This window comes from Macaca nemestrina, chromosome 10 (assembly GCF_043159975.1).
Source record: "Macaca nemestrina isolate mMacNem1 chromosome 10, mMacNem.hap1, whole genome shotgun sequence".
Lineage (NCBI taxonomy): Eukaryota > Metazoa > Chordata > Mammalia > Primates > Cercopithecidae > Macaca > Macaca nemestrina.
Window position 1 is genome coordinate 27683412 of NC_092134.1, and position 20617 is coordinate 27704028.

The window sequence follows — 20617 nt, forward strand, 5'->3', positions numbered from 1 at the left end:
TGGTGGAGACCTAAGGCACCAGATAGTGGATAATGAGGCTTGGGTCTAAGGATAACACAAGGTCACAAGCTGTGGGAGCCTCTTCCCAGAACCCCCTGGCCCAGGGTTGGGATAGAGGAAGATGAGGAGCCCCCTACAAAATGGTACTTTGCAGGCCATGAGCAATTATTTCTTCATAGGGGACCCAAGGCCAGGAAGGTGCCTTTAGATCTTGCTGAATTACCTAATTCCCAGGGCTTCCTTATGTCCCCAAAAAAGAAAGAAAGAACCCCTCACTCCCCCCGCTGCCCCATCAAAAAAGACATAACTAAGAATGGGTCGCCTGCCAGCCCTGGCAGGTGGAGAACCAAGCCAGATTTATTTGCTTTAGAAAAATAAAGAAAACGTGATGCTGCTCACACCCAAGTGTCTCAGAGCAAATCCGCACAGGTTCCAGCTGGTGCTGGGAATTTCATGCACCCAACCTCCCTCAAAAGAACACAGGGCTTTGCAGGCCTCTGCCCCATTAAAGAACGACTCTTTCCCCACTGAAACCATCACTTCTGGCTCGGCGTTGATGAAGGAACAACGCAGCTGGCGAAAGTACAATAATTAACTCGAGTGCTCCTGAAAGATGATCACAATAATTTATATTTCTCCACCGCCCTCCATCCCCCCACGAGCTTTCCAGATTTTATGGCCATGACTCACCTCCGCTACTGCTGTGGGACAGCTCCAAGGGAGCGGGCTCACTCGTACCACGCCGCAGTTTAGGCAGAACATTAAAAAAAAAAAAACACCCAGCTAATTACAAGTGAAACGCTCCCTGTCACGAGCAGGCCAGCTGACTTCATGCCTGGGCGGCAGAACGCAGAACTGCGATAAAACTCCCAAGTTGGTCCTTATATTTTTTAAAAGTCAGATTGCTCAGCCATGATCTCACAGCCCTGCACCCCAGCCAGTGGCCCTGAGCCAGTCTTTGAAATATGACCTCAGACAGGGCTGGTGACGGAGTGGCCCTTTCTGGCAGGGTTCATCTTAAGTCAGTTTTCCTATAAGGCCTCGTCCTTCTCGGGCTGCCTGGGAAGGCCCGTGTGCCCTCCCCATACTCCCCAGCACCAACTACTTGCTTGACCCAATGGCGAGGCCACCGACGGTCCCGTGGCAGTGCCACACTTTCTCCCGGCAATCCACCCTTCTCTACTCCTGCACATTTCTGTCTGTACTAGACACTTGGCTCTTAGCCACACTCGCTCCTGTAGTGCGATTCAACCCCATTCAATCAGCAAATGTCTACTTGGAGGCATGATAGCATCGTGGCTGAGAACACAGCATTTGAATTAAGTAATAATATGGCTTTGTATTCCACATCTCTCCATTACTAGCTGCGTGAACGTAGGCAAGTAATTTAATCTGAGCCTCATTTTCTCATTTGTAAAGAGGAGGAAAATGACATGTACCCCACATGGCTCTTAATGTAGGAATCAGTGCATGACATGACGGTGAAGGCGGCAAATTGTAGATTACACCCTACTAACAACAATGATGGTCTTCTGGGTGGGATGGACATCCATATAAGAATCCTTCACCTTTCAAAGGAGTGCTCTGGTTCAGTGATCCAGATGACTAATGTTTTCTGATGCTTCCAGGCTTTAGGGTCCTGAAATTCCTTTGGAAGACATTCTGGGGACTCTTTCTTATCTGTACATGACCAAAATGTTCCATGAAGATAATGTAAGAAAGAAGAGAGAGTCCCAGCATCAGCACATACTCTCAAACTATATCATTTTCCTCTGGGAGTTAATAGAGAGGGTGCTGCAATCCGGCTTCCCAGATTCTCCCAGCTCAGCCTGACTTGATTTATAAGAAGTCAGGGGTCTGCCTGGTATGGAAGACCAACCAAGCACTAGATTTGCAGCTAGGAACTCTGGATTTAAGTCCCAGCTCTGCCACTTTCTAACTGTGTGATCTTCAAGAAGTCATTCACCCTCTGAGAGTCCCATCTCCTTTCTCTGTATGCAAAGTCTATCATCCATGCTCACTGGGAGGATCATATGTAAAAATGGAAGAAAGAGCACATTATGTAATACTAAGTAAGAGAAACAAACTGTCTGGTAGCACGTACTCCCCTGCAAAGAAATCACCACCTGCCTCAGTGTCTCAATTTAAGTCAACAATTGCCGTGCTAGGCATCGAGCCAGAGGAACTAAAAGCAAGGATTTTAGCACTCTTTCCCCAAGAATCTCTCAGACAGGATAAGAAATCTATCCCAGATGCCATCTGGGTTCCCCCAAGGCACCCTGCAAAAGAAATGGCATTGAACTCACCGGAAACTATACTCTTCACCTTTCATGAGAACCAAGCCTTCTCCACAGTCCCTGCAGGCAGCTGACAGGTGGGCTCTTCATGTTTCTTTGGCCCACCCACTCCTGGGTCACCTGGAATGCCACCAACCCATGAGTCAATGCCTTCTCTGGTTCTACAGAAATTCTTCTTGCTTCAAGAATTTTATCTTTACTGAAGATTTGGAGAATCCCAGGAAGAAGGAACATTATGCGGGACACATCATATGTTGCCATCTTCCTGGTTGCTCCTCCATCTCCTGCCACTCAAGTGCAGCCACAGACACCCACTTGGGTTGTGTCAAGTGTCCTCATCTCAGCTCTCCTGGGCTCAGCATCTGCTGCTGGAGAGAACTCACGTTCTCGACAAACATGGGTAAAATTCTCATGTCAGGGTCTAAAAAAATAAAGCTCCCTCAGAAATATCACAAAACAATCTAGAACTCCTAGAGTATCAATCCAAATGCAAGTATCACACAAAAGGTGTAAGATCAGGGCTACAGATGTGCAGAGGTGAGATCGAGTTCCCAGTTGATTGTGGCATCAGGGACTACCTCTTAACCGGGCCTTGAAGAGCAAGGCAAAAGCAGCATCCTCAACAGCTGGAACAGCATGAGCAAAGGCTCAGAGACAGGGAGACACCAGATCAGTTCAGGGAGCAATGAGTGGACAAGCTGGCTGCTGTCTGGCAGATGGAAGCTACGAAGGTAGAGAGGGCCAGTAGCAGAGAGCTCAAAATGCCAGCAAGAGGGGCCCGTACTATTTTCTCCTGGATTTCTTCTATTTCTGGATCTCTGAGTATGACAGATGGAGTGTGAAGAGGAGAAGCAGGAGTCAGAGATACCGATGAGGAAGTTACACCAACCACCCCGAAATGCAAAGTGAGGACCTAGAACTGGAAGCGGGGCAAGAGTAAAGGAAAGAAAATGATGGGAGTTGGAGAAAACAAAACACAGGACCCGGGAGACCTGGCTTCTGAGCAGAGGAATAGGATAAGAAAAAGGAAAATCAAAGGCAAACCTGGGGTTTCAAGCCTAAGTAGGGAGCAAAATGTGGACATTGGGAAGGTATCAGTTCGGGGAGAGAAAAGATGAATCCTGATCTGTGGCAGTAGGAAGGCTGGAGAGAACCTTTCTCCCGCATCCTTCACTGACTCCTAAAGGCCTATGCTCAGGACCTCGATCAAGACCAAAACCAGTGGCCAAGACTCCCTTGAAGCTGACCAGGTGGCCAGGGCCACGGGTCCAATGCATCTTGTGGATCCCCTGAGGCTGATCCTGGCTTTGGTGCTAATGAGTACTCGGTCCATCACCCTCTTGTCATAGAAGATGGATCATTCCATTCTGTCCTCCACAACCCTTTGGAGTGCCATTCTCACCTTCCTTGCCTTGCCCAGAAGGGAAGTGAGACTATGAAAGTCAAGACATTGTAGGTCATACACCAGCAAGCAGCGCCCAGCTCAAACGCAGGCCCTGGGAGACCACATTCACACCACTGCACACAAAGCACACAATGGGTGAAGTCCAAGGGCAAAAGGAGTGAAACCTGAGGCTGGTCCAGAGTTGAAAAGCCTCAGTGTAATTGCTGCCCAGAAATCATTAAGTTTGTGTTGACTTCTTATGATGCTTAAGTAAGGCTCTGGACCAGGCAAAGAAGTATTAGCAGAGATCTGTGTCCACAAAGCACTTGCAACTCACAGAAACAAACACTAGCATGATAAGTACATGATTCTCTTGTTTTATTTTTTTCATATCGTGTATCGCTAACCTAATCTGTCCTATTTAGCTGTTTGTATGTTTATTGTGTCTTTCCGCATTGGGAACAAATGGCAGATTGCTAATAAATCCCCAATGTCCGCAAAAGTGCCTGACTCCTAACAATCATGCACACCCAAATCCTTGTCTCAGGCTCTGCATCCAGGGAGCCAGATCTAAACCAGACTCCAATGCCAAGTCAGCCAAGGGATCTGCCCCGTCAATGTCCGGACCTCAGTCTCGGGTGTTGCCACTTCAGGGTGAGAAAAAAAAAAAAAAAAAAATCCCATGTGCTGAGAGACACAGGAGAGACTAGTGGGCATTTAGTAAATATGTGCTGAATGAATGACAAGAAGTTGTGTCAGGCAGGAAAGTAGAAGAGAAGCTAAGAAAAGCAAGAGACAACTGCAGGCTAAGACTTCCCAGAGAGGAGGAGTAGGAAGAATTTGATAGCCAAGAAGTAAGAGGTAGAGTAAAGGTGCCTCTGGGAGGAGAGCACCACTTCACTTCTCCTTTTCTCCACCCATTCCCTACCAGGACTGCACTCAGTCCCTTCTCATCCACCCTATTCCACCCACAAAGGGGAGAAACGCTTATGATAGATGAGATGGAGCATTCACTGGGCATGTCTAAAAGGCCAGGAATAAATAGTGGGTGCCTCTTCATCTCTCTTGCTTCCATAGTTGCTGGGGCCTAAGGACATACTCTCCTCCATCTCTGGGCTGTTGGTTTTCTTATGAACCTGAGCCCAACTCCATCAGAGAAAGTCGTCTTTCTTTCTGTTTGACACTCTCCGTTCCGTTTTGATATACTTTTTTTCTTGAGCCTGCCAAGAGTCATAAGCCTGTGACTCTCTCTACCGGAGGAGCTCCAGCAAATCTGGGTCAAGTAGTGCAGACCATTCCAGCACTGTGGCAAGCGTCTGCTGCTGTAGTTGCTCCTGCTTCTCTCAGCGCATGGGATCTTTCCTCACCCTGCCTGAAGTGGCAAGACCCGAGACTGACGTCTGGACATCGATGGGGCAGATCCCTTGGCTGACTTGGCACTGGAGTCTGGTTTAGGTCTGGTTCCCTGGATGCAGAGCCTGAGACAAGGATGTGGGTATGCATGATTCATTGTGGAAGTGAGGAAAGCAGGACAGGAGAGGGAGGAACTAGGCCAAGATGTGGTCCCAGCTGGGGTCCAGCTTAAGCCTGATCGCACAAGGAGCTCCGGGGCATGGCTTGTATGGCCTGGCTTGCATGGCTTATATGACATGGCAAAGTTGGTCCGACTTTGAAACAAGGGGTGTTCTCTCATATCTCCTATTGATTAGTCATTAGATGCAGGCTGCAGGGGACAGTTGCGAGGGGCATGTGTGTTTCCAGTGAAGTGACTCCTATTGCTGAAGAAGTCGTGTGGGTGAAATCTCTAGAGAAGGCAGCAGCTGTGAGTTTTCAGTAGGCCCCACTCAGAGCAGCAGGAGTGTGGGGGCACCAGCCCAGTTACAGGGCTGGGTGGGGATGTCACCAGCACCCTCCCCAGACTCCTTCAGGACCACTTAGCTTAAGAAAAGGAAATCTCCGTGAGGTAGAGCCTGGATCTGCTGTAGTTTACAGGACGGTTTGGAGTTAGGTCTCAGCTAATAATTCAAGGTTGCTTTGTCTTGCTTTGTTCCATAGACATTTATGTCCATAGAGACCTCTCCTGGATGCACTCGAATACACGTGAACCCTTGGCCTCACCTGCTTAGTCTCATCCCCACCTTTGGCACCATTAGAAGCACCTCCTTTTGCAAACATCACTTCTCTGAGAGATAAGCCTAAAGAAGCCAAAAGGACAAATATGTTCTCTACTCCTTATGAAATCCATTTTCATAAGGCTGGAGTAGAAGTGGAATGGACTTGACAGGTTTTTCTCTGGGAGCCTTTTCCAGAATAGACCCTAAGCATGGGGACATGCGGAGACCTCAATAACAATAAAAAAAAAAAAAGTACCAAATGTTTTCATTTAGGGAGGTTGATTTCTAAGTGAAAACTTCTTAACCTTTCAGCTAAACTCCATAAATTGATTGCAGATGCCCCATTCGAAAAAACACAAAAACCTATGGAGGGAACTGGCACATATTTCTATCCCCAGTATGCCATTTCAGCCACCCTGTCAGGTCACCTCCGTCCAAATATGGAGAAAAAGAAATACAGCATCTTTGAAAAGAAAGCTGAGAAGGCAAAGGGGGCCTGGGAAAAAAGGGGTGAGGTAGAGGAAGGAAACGGGGGAAAATTACAAGTGACAGGAGTTTCCAAAGAAAGAGATTAAGATAACAGAATTCTGTGCAGGAGTGGGTGGGACATAGGGGCAAGGGAGAGGTGGGGAAGCCGAGGTGGCATGTGGGAAGTAGGAAGCGGGTACCTGGAGAAGGGAAGAGGACCTCACTTGGAGGGAGGGAGTTCTGATAAAGATTATGCTGCCGCTCCAGGGGTTCAAATGTAAATTGCAGGTTGGTGTTGAGAGCAAAGGAGGCCATGTGGCGGCTCACGCCTGTAATCCCAGCACTTTGGGAGGCTGAGGTGGGCAGGTCACTTGAGGTCAGGAGTTCGAGACCAACCTAGGCAACATGGTGAAACCCCATCTCGACTAAAAATACAAAAATTAGCCAGGCGTGGTGGTGGGCACCCATAATCCCAGCTATTCCAGAGGCTGAGGCAGGAGAATCGCTTGAACCCAGGAGGCAGAGGTTGTGGTGAGCTGAAATCATGCCACTGCACTCCAGCCTGGGCGACAGAGTGAGACCCTGTCTCAAACAAAAAAAAAAAACCAAGTGAGGGAAAAGGGCATCTCAGAGGCTCTGATTTTTGTAGAATGCCTGGTGGTGACAGAGATGCCTGGAAATGAGCGGGGGAGCTGAAGACAGCCTCAGTCGCTGCGCTGTTTCCTGAGCCCTGATCTGTGAGTCAGATTTCTAGCTCAGGCAGAGATGGGTTTACCCCTCTCCCATGGAGGGGGTTGTCTAAGTGCTCCCCTGGCCACAAGCAGCCCCCTGGCTCTTGTCCCCAGCACGCCTTGACACTGGGTTCCTGGGACAGCAAGACCAGCTCCAAGGTCCACCTGCTGGAGCACTTCTTGGCCTGGCCCGGCCTGGCAAGGCAGAACATTCTAGGGAAAAATCCTCAGGGCCAGCCTCTGAGCTGGGAGAAAGATGGGCTGGCTGCCAAACCTAGCAATGCTGCACACAGATTCGCCCACGTAGCCAGACTTCTAGACACACTATCCTCTAGTTCACCTCATTCATTTATTCATTTATTTCATTATTCCTTCAAAAAACAGAGCAGAGTCTGCTGCATAACTAGGGCTCTGGAGTCAGGCAAAGCTGTGTTTGCACTGTGGCTGTACCACTTCCTAGCTCTGTGTCCTTGGACAATTACGCAACCTCTCTGTCTCAGTTTTCTCACCTGTTGCAGAGACATAATCATAAAATTATCTCAGTGTGTTGTTGTGAAGATTAAATGAGGTAGGGGATTCTGCTCAGAACCGGAGCAGAGCAAACACTTTGTAAATGGTCACTTTTGTTATTATCGTCATTACTATTATCATTAATTTCAAGTGTGAAGGTAGAGGAGGCTTCTTCCTCACTCGTGATGATTCCTTCTATGTGGGAGAGGTCCCACGTCACTCCCGGTTCCTCTCTGTCCCCTGACTTACTCCCCCCAGGGGAGAAGTGGTTTTCTTATTCTGATAAATCTGGAAGGAGAAACTGGGTATGTGCGGCCTAACTGCTGTCTTTTCTCATTCTCTTGGGAGTGAGGCTGCTATCAAGGAGTACGTTCTGCTGCCCCTCCATACATGTCCCACAAAGGCCTGTCCAGAGCTGCTGTGATTGGGAGGTAATATTTTTAGGTTGGGTATTCGATATCAAGAAATCTACCAGTGCACAGATATAAGCTCCATTTTCCAGCACCCACTTTATCAGTAACAAAACGGATGCTCCATTTCCGTCTCCATCTGCCAAGTCTTTTGTTTTACCTTATGAACAGTTCAGAACTCTAGTGAAAAAAAAAAGAGGTGCTATTTATTGGGTGCCCTCTCAAATTCCACCAATTGTAAATAATTACATGCATACAAACAGCGGAGATATGACCACCTGGGTTCAATGAAACAGTTCAAAGGAAGAATTGAATTCAAATCCACAGATTTTTTTTTTCTTCCCTTGAATTCCACTAGGATCCCCATCAACATTCCAAATGCTTGATGATCCTGTGATTTCTAACAGAAATTTACAGTTTCATTATGTAAAAGACAAAAAAGGGCTCCTTGCCCACTTACTCTTCTTGACCTGTGCCCCTCCCTGGAGCCAAGGTTAGCAGTTTTCATGAGTACTGCTTACTTTTTGTTTAGATCATCCTTTCCTATTGAATTCCAGATCCTTATCCAGGCCCTCATGCAGGAAAGGGCTTCTTTTATGTGGGTTTTTGTGTTTTTTTTAATGGGCTTCAAGGGCTGAGCTACCTTTGGTAAACTAAGTCTTTGGCTCCCTGGTGATTATGAAAAGTTTCATTCGTGTAGGCTGACTCTTGTTTGGAAATGGTGATTGCATGAAGCAGAGATTCTGAGATTAGGGGGGCCAGAGCATTCCAGCTCAATAAATCAATCCCTTTTTAATTGTGTCCCTGTCAGCCAACATTCTTCCAGAGACAAGAGGGAAGGGAGCTTGTTAGCAGAGCGATTCCTCACTCCCCTTTGTGTGCTGATCTCATTGTAAATTAGATGCAGCAGCAGCAAGGAGAGCTGTGCTGCACCTCCCAGCTCTGTCCCAGTCACAAGAAAGAAGCCACTGGATCATCAATATGCTTGACACCAATTCGGAACTTTTGAGAAATTTCAACCTGGGTGTCCATCTTTGCATAGAAAACCAAGTTCTACCCCCATTTGGTGAAACTGACCGGCTCACCCTGCATATTTTTAATCCCTTTAAGTTAAAGATCATTAAATCATCAGTTACATTTTCCAAGTTGCCTCCAAAAGCTGTTAAACAATACAGTTTCTATTAGGCATCTAAACTTAGCTTTCCTCGTCGGTGTTCACAGCTCTGTTGTTCTTCTGGAAAGGGGTTGACAGTAGATTTACCCTCACAAGATGAATGAAATCCCCTGTTATTCACAGAACCGAGACATCTGGGCAGTGTTTGTTTTTAAATGTGAATGATCTAGAACCTCCATCTGCTACTCAAATTTTAACATATATGCAAATCCCTGGGAATCCTGTGACCACACAGATTCTAATTCAAGATTTCTGAGCGAGGGGCGCAACAGTCCGCATTCCTCACAAGCCCTCAGGTGATGCCAATGCTGCCAGTCCATAGACGAGACTTTGAGTAGTAAGGATCTCGAATCCATTTATACTTTCACCTGAATAAGGTTCAAAATCCGTAACATTGTCTCCTTTGTCCAGGTTCTGTAGTCTCACAGACCTGGACAAGTTACTTAAACCCCATAAGCCTACTTTCTTCACTGTATCTCATGAAACAATGCATGAAAGTACTTATAATAGTGCCTCACACAGAGTAGGCACTTAGCAAATGTTACTATTTAACAGTATCAGAATCAGTATCACCTAGATCAGGAGAAGCTGCAGCCTGCAGCCAAATCTGTCCTGCCACCTGTCTTTGGAAATCATTTTATCAGAACATGGCCATGCTTGCTGATTTCCACATTGTCTCTGGTGGCTTTTGCACTACAACGGCAGAGTTGAGAAGCTGCAACAGAGACCTCATGGAGCCCACAGCCTTACAGACTTGCTACCTGGCCTCTCACAGAAAAAGTTCGCCAACCTTTGATCTATATCACTTATTCAACAAGAAAAATAACTATTAAGCACCTATTGTGTACTGGGCCCTGGAGATAATAAAAAGTTCCTTCCCCTGAAAGATCTCAGCATCTAATAAATATTTAATTAATCCATGTGATATCCCCAACACACTCTACGGGCTCCCATCTTTAAAATGAAGATCGTTACAGCACCCATTTCAGAGCGTTACCACGTGAGCTTATTGAGTTAATGAAAGTTAAATTCTTAGGATGATCCCTAGAACATAATAAGTGTTCAGTAAATATTAGCCTTTATTATCATTATCCTTATAGGTGTTTTGATGCAAATTTTACACCCACAAGAGAGGTTTATTACTGCTCTTAATAGATGTAGAAATTGTTAGCAGGCAGAATCCTGTTCTTATTAATCTGAGGCTGCCCCATGTAGTCACACCACAGATACCTCCTCATCATCTTCTCCTCAGTCTTCTCTGGCAGTCTGGCTCAGGACAGTCCTTAAGTTCAATACAGTAATAATAAAAAAAATCACCAGTAGCTAATGCTTTCTGAGAGGCAGGTACAGGCACATGTGGAATATATTATTACAATAAATCACAAGCTATGAGGTAGGCAACTGCTGTTTTCTGCACACACCGATATGGAAACAAAGGCTTCTATAGTCCTTGTAACACAGTTGATAAGTGATAGAGCCAGGATTTGAACCTAGTTGTATGTGAAGAATGGTCTTACTTCAAGACCCACAACACAACCCCTGTACTCTGCTGCAAACATCAGAAAGTGAGTGGGCTGGCAATAAACATCTAAGGTATCCTTGCAAAGGGCAGGTATTATTCCAATGCTGAGCAACAAATTTCACACCCACATGAATTGGCAAAAACTTGCCCAGGCCTTTGGTTTGTTGGCAGCAGGTAAGGCAGTCCCACAATTGCATTGGCATCTGCTGCCAGGGGTGCAAACCACAAACCAAAGGCAAAGAATGGTCAAAGCTATTCAACAGATGGAGTGGGTTCATGCTTTGGGCTTTAATCCTGGTTGATAAACATACCTTTACCTAAAGCCTTAGTACTGGGCCTGGACCTGGTCCTGTAAAGTGGTAGCTGTGCACATTTTATATAAGGTGATATGACGGGGAGCTTTGAAATCAGAGACCAGGGTTCAAACCCCAGCTCCAGTCATTACTAGCTGTGGTTCCTTGAAGCAAGTTCTTACAAAAGGGGACTCAATTCCTTTTCTGGACAATGCAGCCCATGACAGTGCTAACTTTGTAGAATCATTGTGAAGATCAGTTGACATAAGGAATGTCACATGTGTAGCAGGTACAGTACCACCAAGTTAAGCCAACAGTAAGTATCATTTGTTTTTATTTTTATGACCCCACCCCAGTCCCAGGGTCTGGTAGGTCTCTACTAAATGTTAGTTCCTTTCCCTTCTGTTTTTCCTGATATAAATCTGGCCTTTCCAGAAACATACAGACGTCCAGGTGACCAGAGCAGAGGAGGAGATTCAGCTGGACAGGGCTAAAAAGTGAGGAGCAGAGGCCTGGTCAAAGAAGTTCACATGAGCTATGGGAAGGAGCACGAATCTTTTCCAGGAGTAATGAGAAGCCATGCGAAGGTTTAAAGTAGGGAAGGAATGTGATCTGATTTTACTTTTATAGCAATCACTTTGGTTGTATGTGGAGAATCAGCTGGAAGACGCTGAACGGAAGCAGAGAGACCAGTTAGAAGGCCACTAACTGGTCTCACTACAGGCGAGAGGAGATGGTGACATGGACAATGGCAACAGATAGAAGCAGACCGATTCTGGATATACGTTCCAAGTCAAACTGACTTGCCTAGTTGAATGAGATTAAAGAGAGAAAGATAATCTTTCACTGGCAGCAGGCCTTAATGTTTGTACCAATAAGATATTTGATCAAGACTTTGATCTGGTCCCTGACAGCATCTGTTAACTCTGATCTTGACCTGAGTTAAGGGCCTTAGTAAAACCAATTTTAAGTGCTCAGTGGTCACATTAGCAGCAGTGGCCTAAAGGGTAAATATGTATATCTAGAGATATTTATAGATACCAGTACACCTAAATGCCACTCAAGACAGGTGCCAGTCAAGTCTCCCAGTTGCTTCTCCGTCCTGAGAAGCCCGTCTGGCTGGAGGCAGCTCTTTTTGCCACTGATACAACAGAAAGAGCAAAAAGTTGGAGCCCAGAGGGGCCTGAGTTTTCACCTGAGAGCTCCCCACCTGGCAGCTGCAGGATCGCTGTCCAGGTGCTTAATTTCACTGAGCCTCAGGTTCTGATCTTCAACGCAGGGGCCTCCAGAGGTAATGAATAGATCCCGCCCGGCACATCATTATTGCTGTGTAAGCTCTCACAACATCTCACATCTTTGCTCTTAGTAACCAGTGGTTTGGTTCACTTTCCCACATTTTCTCAGAGCTGCCACTTCCTGAGGCAGGTTTTGCTCAGTACGATAACTGTCCTAGACACCACATCCCTCCCACTTGATTTGCTGTGTTAGTCTGGGTCCTCCAAGAAGCAGTCATTAAGGCAGGATATAAATGTGTAAGGATTCTATTAGGTAAAATGCCTGTGAGAGGAAATTGGAAGAGAACCTGGTAAGGCTGGGAGCTATCAGATCACATTGCAGGTCTGGCCTTGAGTGAATGGGAAAGGGAAGAAGGGTGAGTAGAAACGTTCTAAAGTTCCAAGCTATCTAAGAAGATTTTGACAAGGTCATCGGAGTCCTCAAGGCAAAGTCGACCATTAGAGGAGTCTCATGTCTTATGACTTCCCTGCATTCTCTCTACCAGCCCTTTCTCTCTTCATGTCCTTCCTATCCAACATAGACCCTGAATTAGTCCATCCTCACACTGCTATGAGGACATACCAAAGACTGGGTAATTTATAAAGGAAAGAGATTTAATTGACTCACAGTTCCACATGGCTGGGGAGGCCTTAGGAAACTTATAATCATGGCAGCAGGGGAAGCAAACATGTCCTTCTTCACATGGCAGCAGGGAAAAGAAGAATGAATATCCAGAGAATGGGGAAGCCCCTTGTAAAAACATCAGATCTCATGAGAACCAACTCACTCTCACAAGAACAGGATGGAGGAAACCACCCCCCGATTCAATTGTCTCCACCTGGTCCCTCCAACAACACATGGGGATTATGGGAACTACAATCCAAGATGAGATTTGGGTAGGGACACAGTCAAACCATATCAGACCCCATGGTCCATCACTGGACTCAGGCACTGGCTGGGACCTGTTTTTGTGAGGCACAACTTTGGCACAAAAACTATGATGGATTTCAGAGCCCAGCAGCAGAGCCCTCAGTCAATGACACACTATGCAATCAGGAATCTGTGAGGAGCATTCTCACTGCTGTCATGCTTGCTGGATCCAAAACCGAGGACTCTACTGGTTAAAAAAAATTGAAGAAATCATGCAGTAGATAACAGTGTTAGGGAACTGCAAAATGCCAGACATCGTACCATGTTCCCATCCTCCAGGACCCTTCTCTTGAGGACCCAACTCCCTCTCTACAGTGGCTTCTCTCCTACACTTTTAGAGTTTATGAGGAGCTTTTGTTCTTCTCTCACAACTTGGTCCATAAAGTGGAAACTGCCTCAAACACTGTGGGTCACTCAGTCATTCTCTTCAGCTCCTCTCTTGTGCCTCCTCAGGGCAGGAGTGGTGACCTAATGCCATGGTGATCCGGGCAGAAGCTTTCATCCACTGAGCTTCATTAACCAGGGGTGGGTCTCTGCATGAAGAGGCAGGCCTGGAGGCCACCACTCCCCTGCAATGGACGAGGCGTGGGGCAGGGTGGTTTCCTCTAAGATGCCACTGATGGGTCTAGACTGGCTTTGCAGATTTAACTCACCTCATAAGGGATGAGTCTAGGCAGTTGACTTGGAAGAGCAGAAGTAGAAAGTCCAAGTTGAGCTTCTGCTGTAAGCCATATTCTCCAATCCAACTCCAGGTAATAAAAGTGGAATCTGAACCCTTATTTATCACTCATTTCTATTTCTCAGATTGATTAGAATCAATTGGAAGAAAGAAGTATGATTAACTGGCACCTCTGGCACCTCAAATCTCAATGATGTCACACCTGAGATACTTGGATTATTGACCAAGGATAGTTTCTGTTGACACCAGTGTTTGTGTGATGGGATGCATCAACACTTCCTGAGCCTCTTCTCTAGTCTCAACTCCAAGTGGCTTTCCAAGTGGGCCTTTTTCATCCGTGGTCATGATTACTCTCTCTCAGCCTTTTGCACCACTTACAGTCACTTGCCTGCCCTTCCCCTGCAAGCTTACAGTCTTAGAAATGCCGGGAAGAAAAAGGTTCCAATAGATCCCGCCTTCTTCTTCTCAGCCACGTACAGGCTCCTCCCCACAGTACGGTTAGGCATTCACACACAAGAACTGTAGTTATTAGTTTGTAAAGTTTCCACCCTATCAAGGATATCAACCTACAGTCCTCTGGTTCATGGAAGATTTGGCACATAGTGCTGAGTCCTTCCTCCCCTAAGCTTTGCCACCATCCTAGATGACTATTACATGCATGAGGATAAACCACCACACCTTTTGACCTTGGTCTTTACCTTCCTTCGTGCATTCCTGTCCCAATTATGCATTCCTGTGGCCACGCCTGGACCTTGACTTCAGGAAGCACATCTCCACCTCTGAAGTCTTAAAATCAGACATCTTACTTTCTCCCCAAAGCCTCACATTTCGGAAGGTATTCATAAGTGGGGCAGAGACCCCTTGAATGATAACTTCCTGGGGTGTTCCTTAAATATGCCTATCCTAGACTCCACCTCAGACTTACTGAGTTAGACTCACTAAAGAGGTACTCAGGAATATGCCTTTTTAGCAAGCCCCTAGATGATTCTTATGTCTGGTTGAGTTTGAGAACTAAGTTCAGCCAGGTGGGGTGTTACCCTCATCACACTTGTCCCTCAAATGCACAGAGCCCTCGCGTCCTTGGCTCCTCTGCTTTCTCTCCACCAGCTCCTCCTCAATTCACTTTCTTCCTGTCCAACAAAGACACCATGGTCCATCACTTTATCCCTCTTGGCAATTCAATTTCCTAGGCGAGCTGGGCTAGCTTTGTCCAGCAAAACCCCAGGCCTTGGACAATCCAACTACTCACCTTTTCCATCAGGGCTCACTGACTCATTTATCCTTTCAGTAAAATTTTGCTCAATGCCCAAAGTATTCCAGTCATCATATAAAGTAATAGAGCAGTTTTGTTTTGCTTTTTAACTCGTGATCATTTACCCTTGAGGAGTTCATGGTTGAGTTGGGGAGAGCCACAAAATGATCACTTTGATATATTGTGCTAAGTTCAGGAATAGAAGTAAGCCCAGGGCACTGGTTTGGAGAGGTGCAGCAAGATCAGGAAAGCTGTCTTGGAGATGTGTCAGAAGAGTCTTAAAGAAATGATTTAAAAAAGGTAGACAGACAAAGTGGGGGGGTGCATTCCAGCAACAGGTCAGTGTGAACAAAGGCAGGATGTGAGAACAGCATAGCAGGTATGGGACATGAAAAGCAAGTCAGCGCTGCTGAAGCATGAAGTTCATGGCATAGAGGAGGGAGAATATTTTCCAAACAAAAACTCAGGATATATGACCCCAATGAGGTGGAATGTTCCAAATTAGGAATGTCTCCAAAAATACCAGAGATGATGTCACCAATATACTGGGTAGTTAGGGCTCAATCTGCCGCCTCCTCTACATAATCCTGCCCTTACAGCCCCTCAACTCCCTACTAGAATACACCAGACAATAAAACCCACTGTGCAAGATTCCGGGAGACCCTTTTCATGTCAACCCCAGTGTTATTATAACAGTGAAAGATAAAAATATCAACAGGGGATTGGTTAAATTTACTGGGGTATGTTCAATTACATCATATGTCATCATATTAGACTTAATTTGCTAATAATAACATGAGAAAATCCTCACTTAAAATTATTTTAAATAAAGCAAGTATTTTCATATGTTAGGAGTGATCTCCACTTAAAAAAATAAATCTATGTATATCAGGTAATATAATATAATATCATCATAGAACAAATAAATGGAAATAATTGTTAGGTTCCCTTTCTTTCTAGTTCCACTTTATTCTCCATGCCACAATCAGATTGATATTTCTAAAACACAATCTTAACCTGTCCAAAACCCTTCAAAATCCAAAATCCTTTATCATGGAGCCTGAAGCTCAATATCTTCTGTCCCCTTTCCCACCCTCACCTTTGCTTGCCATCTCTCTCACTTCCAGGCCTTCACACATGCTGTTCCTTCTCCTGAAATGCTCTTCCATATTCCTATCACCCACTTGCCTGCTTGACCAGCTCTGCTCATCCTTCAAGATGCAACTGGCCAGGTGCAGTGGCTCACATCTGTAATCCCAGCACTTTGGGAGGCTGAGGCGGATGGATCACTTGAGGTCAGGAGTTCGAGACCAGCCTAGCCAACATGCTGAAAACCTATCTCTAATAAAAATACAAAAATTAGCCAGGTGTGGTAGCGTAAGCCTGTAATCTCAGCTACGCGGGAGGCTAAGGCAGGAGAATTGCCTGAACCCAGGGGCAGAGGTTGCAGTGAACAGAGATTATGCCACTGCACTCCAGCCTAGGCAACAGAGCAAGACTTTATCTAAAAAAAAAAGATGCAACTTAGATATAACTGAGTGTAGGAAGCCTCCTCTGACCATCATCACTTTCAAGTTATACCCAGACCCCCTTCTATATACTCCCATGGCACCCTGTGCTTTCCCATAGCACTTTCCACACTGTATGGGTATTATCAGCTGACTCCTTCCTGTGCTCCACTAGAATTTAAGCTCCATGATTGCAGAAGCCATATTCATCTTGTACACACACATGCACAAAATCTGTATTAGTTTTGGGATCATTTGCTGCATAACAAATTATCCCAAAACTTAGTGGCTTAAGCCAGCAAATACGTATTATCTCACATAGTTTCCAAGAATCAGAAAACCAGGAACATCTTCATGGTGTGATTCTTGCTCAGGGTCTCTCAGGGGGTTGCAGTCAAGATGTTGGCCAAAGCCGCAGTCATCTGAAGGCTTGACTGGGGCTGGAGGATCCACTGCCAAGATGGCCCACTCACATGGCTATTGGCTGGAAGTCTCAGTTTTTCACCACATGCATGTGTTCCTGACACAGCAGCTAGCTTCTCCAAAGGGAGAGCAAACCAAGAAAAAAAGCAAGGACATAACAGAGATTCAATATCTATTTTAGTGCCATTTTATACATAAGGAAACACAGAGAAGAGAGGAACACAGGTAATGTGCTCAGTATTACACAGCTAGTTAGCATCAGAGGCAAGGTTTGAACCAGGCAGCCTGTCTCTAGAGCTATTGCTCTTAACCATCCTGTGATACTGCCTCTATAAGCAAATCAGTATATATTTGCTAGATAAAAGAAACTTCCGTTTGTTAGGAGCCATGTGTTAATATACGGTTTTGTAAATGAGCTCATTTTTAGTTCATTCATACTATATGCCAAGCACTATGCTAGACACTTGAGATATCGTTTCAGTTATACACACATCTATAATCCACATTGCATCGAAGGAAACTTACAATGTTCCACAGCATTCACGGCTTGGAAAGGGAATGGCAGCCAATGGCAACCTTTGACCTTGGAAAGCTGGCCTCAAGATCCAGCTCCTTGGGAAGGGCTAGGTCTCTCTGGGGAGGCCACCTGAGCTAAGCTCCCTCAGGCCAGCAGGCCCAGTATCACTGTGGCTAAAGCAGCCAGCTTGCCCCAAGCACCTCCTGCTGGGAGATTAGGATGGGGCCTGGGTGTGCAGGGTGAGGCTGACAGCTGTGATTTGGGCCGGATGATTTCACTGGAGAACCATTCTACAGCTGCCTTGCCCAGGCTATGAGAACGCTTGAAGGGAGACAGCCCAGCAGTGAAATCACCACTGAGGTACCAGGCACAATGGCACCCTTGTAAGATGTAGCTTGTGATCTCATGGGTCCAAAATACTGAGCCATGATCCCTGCCCCAGTCCAGCCCCACCCAGACACAGGGCAGTGTAGCTTGCAATGTCCATGAGCTAGGATTAATCCTCTTCCCCAAACCTAGACTTGGGAATCCACAAGAAGAAACCAGCAATATTTGTCATGTACAAATTTTTCAACTCTCTTCTCATGTTTAAAATCACAAGAGGAGAACTTAAAGGTCCTTCCACTGAATTACTATTTGTTCTAGTTTAAGTCTAGGTGTTGTTCACATTCCAATGCACCACACATACTAAGGACCATACTTTATTCTTTTATCAAACATTTTCCCCACCTTATTTAGAGAGGATTTAAGATTTAGATACACACAAAGCAGGAAGATCACATGAATTATGTTGGAGAGAAAGAAGAGAAATCAATACTGGAACATTAAATGGAGTGATATGATTTGGCTGTATCCTCACCCAAATCTCATCTTGAATTGTAGCTCCCATAATTCCCTTGTGTTGTGGGAGGGACCTGTTGGGAGATAATTGAATCACAGAGGTAGGTTTTTCCCATGCTCATCTTGTGATAGTGAATAAGTCTCATGAGATCTGATGGTTTTAAAAAGGGGAGTTTCCCTGCACAAGCTCTCTTCTCTTGTCTGCTGCCATGTGATACATGCCTTTCACCTTCCACCATAATTGTAAGGCCTCCCCAGCCACATGGAGCTGTAAGTCCATTAAGCTTCTTTCTTTTATAAATTGCCCAGTCTTGGGTATGTCTTTATCAGCAGTGTGAAAACTGACTAATACATGGAGCCAAGAACAAGGCAAATACTGGAAATGTATACCATGGAGTCTTCACACTTAGCATGGATGGCTCTACTTTGGCAGCTCTGAGCTCCCCAGCAGACAAAGTGAAGACGGAAACCCAACCAACTTCAAAAATCAGTGTTCGGCATCTTTTTTTTTTTTTTTTCAGCCTGTATATATTGAAGTATATTTTTCTTTGATAAATTAATTTTTTTAAATTATAATATTCATGAGATTAAAACCAGTCAGCTGCTCAAGAAAAACACAGCTACCAGGAAAAAAAATTCCAAGATTTATCAAAAAAGAGTATGTAAAGTGAGGTCATAAGTAACATCCTTATAAAAATCTCTTGGTGCAGGCTAAGAGATTGAATTGGACTATGTTATCTGGCAAAGATGATCGAATATCACTGCCTTGATTACCCTACTTTGTGTGTGACTGTCTTAGCAGACTGAAGAGAGAGACTTTCCTGATAGCCTTGAAAAAGCAAGCTGTTATTATGTGAACTCCCAATAGAGAGGGCCACATGGCAGGGAACTGTGGGTGCCCTCTAGGAACTGAAGACCTCAATCCTACAACCTCAAGGAGCTTAATTCTGTCAACAACCATATGAACCTGGATATGACTTCTTCCCAACTCAAGCCTCCAGATGAGAATGCAGCCCAGCCACCCACTTGATAGCAACCTTATGAGACTCTGACCAGGGTACCCAGCTAAGTCATGCCTAGCCCCTGGTCAACTGAAACCAATAAATGGATGTTGTTTCAAGCTGCTGGCCCTTTACAGAAAAAGTTTGCTAACTTCTGCACTAAAGCACAATTCATAAAGAAAATGATTCTATGAGGAGTATATTGGCTTTTGAAAGCACACACAGAGAGAAGTAATAAGAATGTTTGGGGGCCCTACTCTGGGCCAGCACTGAAAGAGCCACTAACATTGACATAAGAGAGTATATAACACAACTGAGAAGGGCTCATGAAGGCAGCTGAACCAGCTAGATTTATTTGGTAGCACAACAGAAGTTGATTCTGGCTACTTTACCCAGGAAAGAAATACATCTGAAGCTTATCAGATAATTTGTGGAATCAAAGAAAAGACCAGTGACTTATTCTCAGGAAAGGACAGAGACCAGGACAGTTCTGGAGGTCTAAATAGCAGAAGTGACTCACAGCTGCAGCAAGATTCTGTCACTGGAATGGCTGCAGCTTAATTCTTAATTTTTGCATCACTGGGTTCAAAATTCAAAGTCCCAAGAGAGGATCTGACAGGCTGAGACTAAGGAGAAGCAGGCACTTGTATTTAACCCATTATGACTGCACAAAAAAAGGGAGAGATTCTTTCCCGAAAGGAAATCAGGATATTAGAGCTGCAAAATCGGGGGAAGGTGCTGAGCAGCCATCAGTGGTCACCACTGCAGCCTAGCCTTCATCCCTGCATCCTCACATCCCTGCATCTCTACATCCCCCCGTTCCCTGGCACTCCTCCAGTCCAGCAGCCTTCCAGCTGTGTCTCTGCAAGTTTTTGCCATGTTTGTTTTTACACAGTGATGTCCATCTGTCTGAAACATAAGCTTCAGGAGGACAGAAATGATGCTCGCCTTCTTCACAGGCTTAATACCTGCCCAGTAAATAGAAAGTGCTCAAGAAATCTATGTTACATCAAACGAAAAGGCTTCTCCACAGCAAAGAAAACAATCAACAAAATTAATGAGTGACCTATGGGTTGGGATAAAATATTTGCAAACCACATATCTGACAAGAGGTTAATATCCCAAGTATATAGAGAGCTTATGCAACTTAATAGAAAAAAACACATCACTATATTGAAAAATGAGCAAAGGACTTGAGTAGCCATTTTTACAAAGAAGACATACAAGTGGCCAACAGGTATGTGAAAAAAATGCTCAATATCACTAATTGTCAGGGAAACGGAAATCAA

General features: G+C 45.3%; 1 long non-coding RNA gene across 2 annotated transcripts in view; it reads right to left on the reverse strand.

Moving 5' to 3' along the window:
- LOC105497698 (uncharacterized) overlaps positions 1-1336 on the reverse strand; it is a 207365-nt gene extending 206029 nt beyond the window's left edge. Inside the window, exon 1 of one of the 2 annotated variants that reach the window (XR_011608898.1) lies at positions 691-1336. This is a non-coding gene — a long non-coding RNA (uncharacterized lncRNA). The remainder of the gene's footprint in view (positions 1-690) is intronic. The other variant, XR_011608897.1, reaches the window with a different exon arrangement.
- Positions 1337-20617: the final 19281 nt, after the last annotated feature.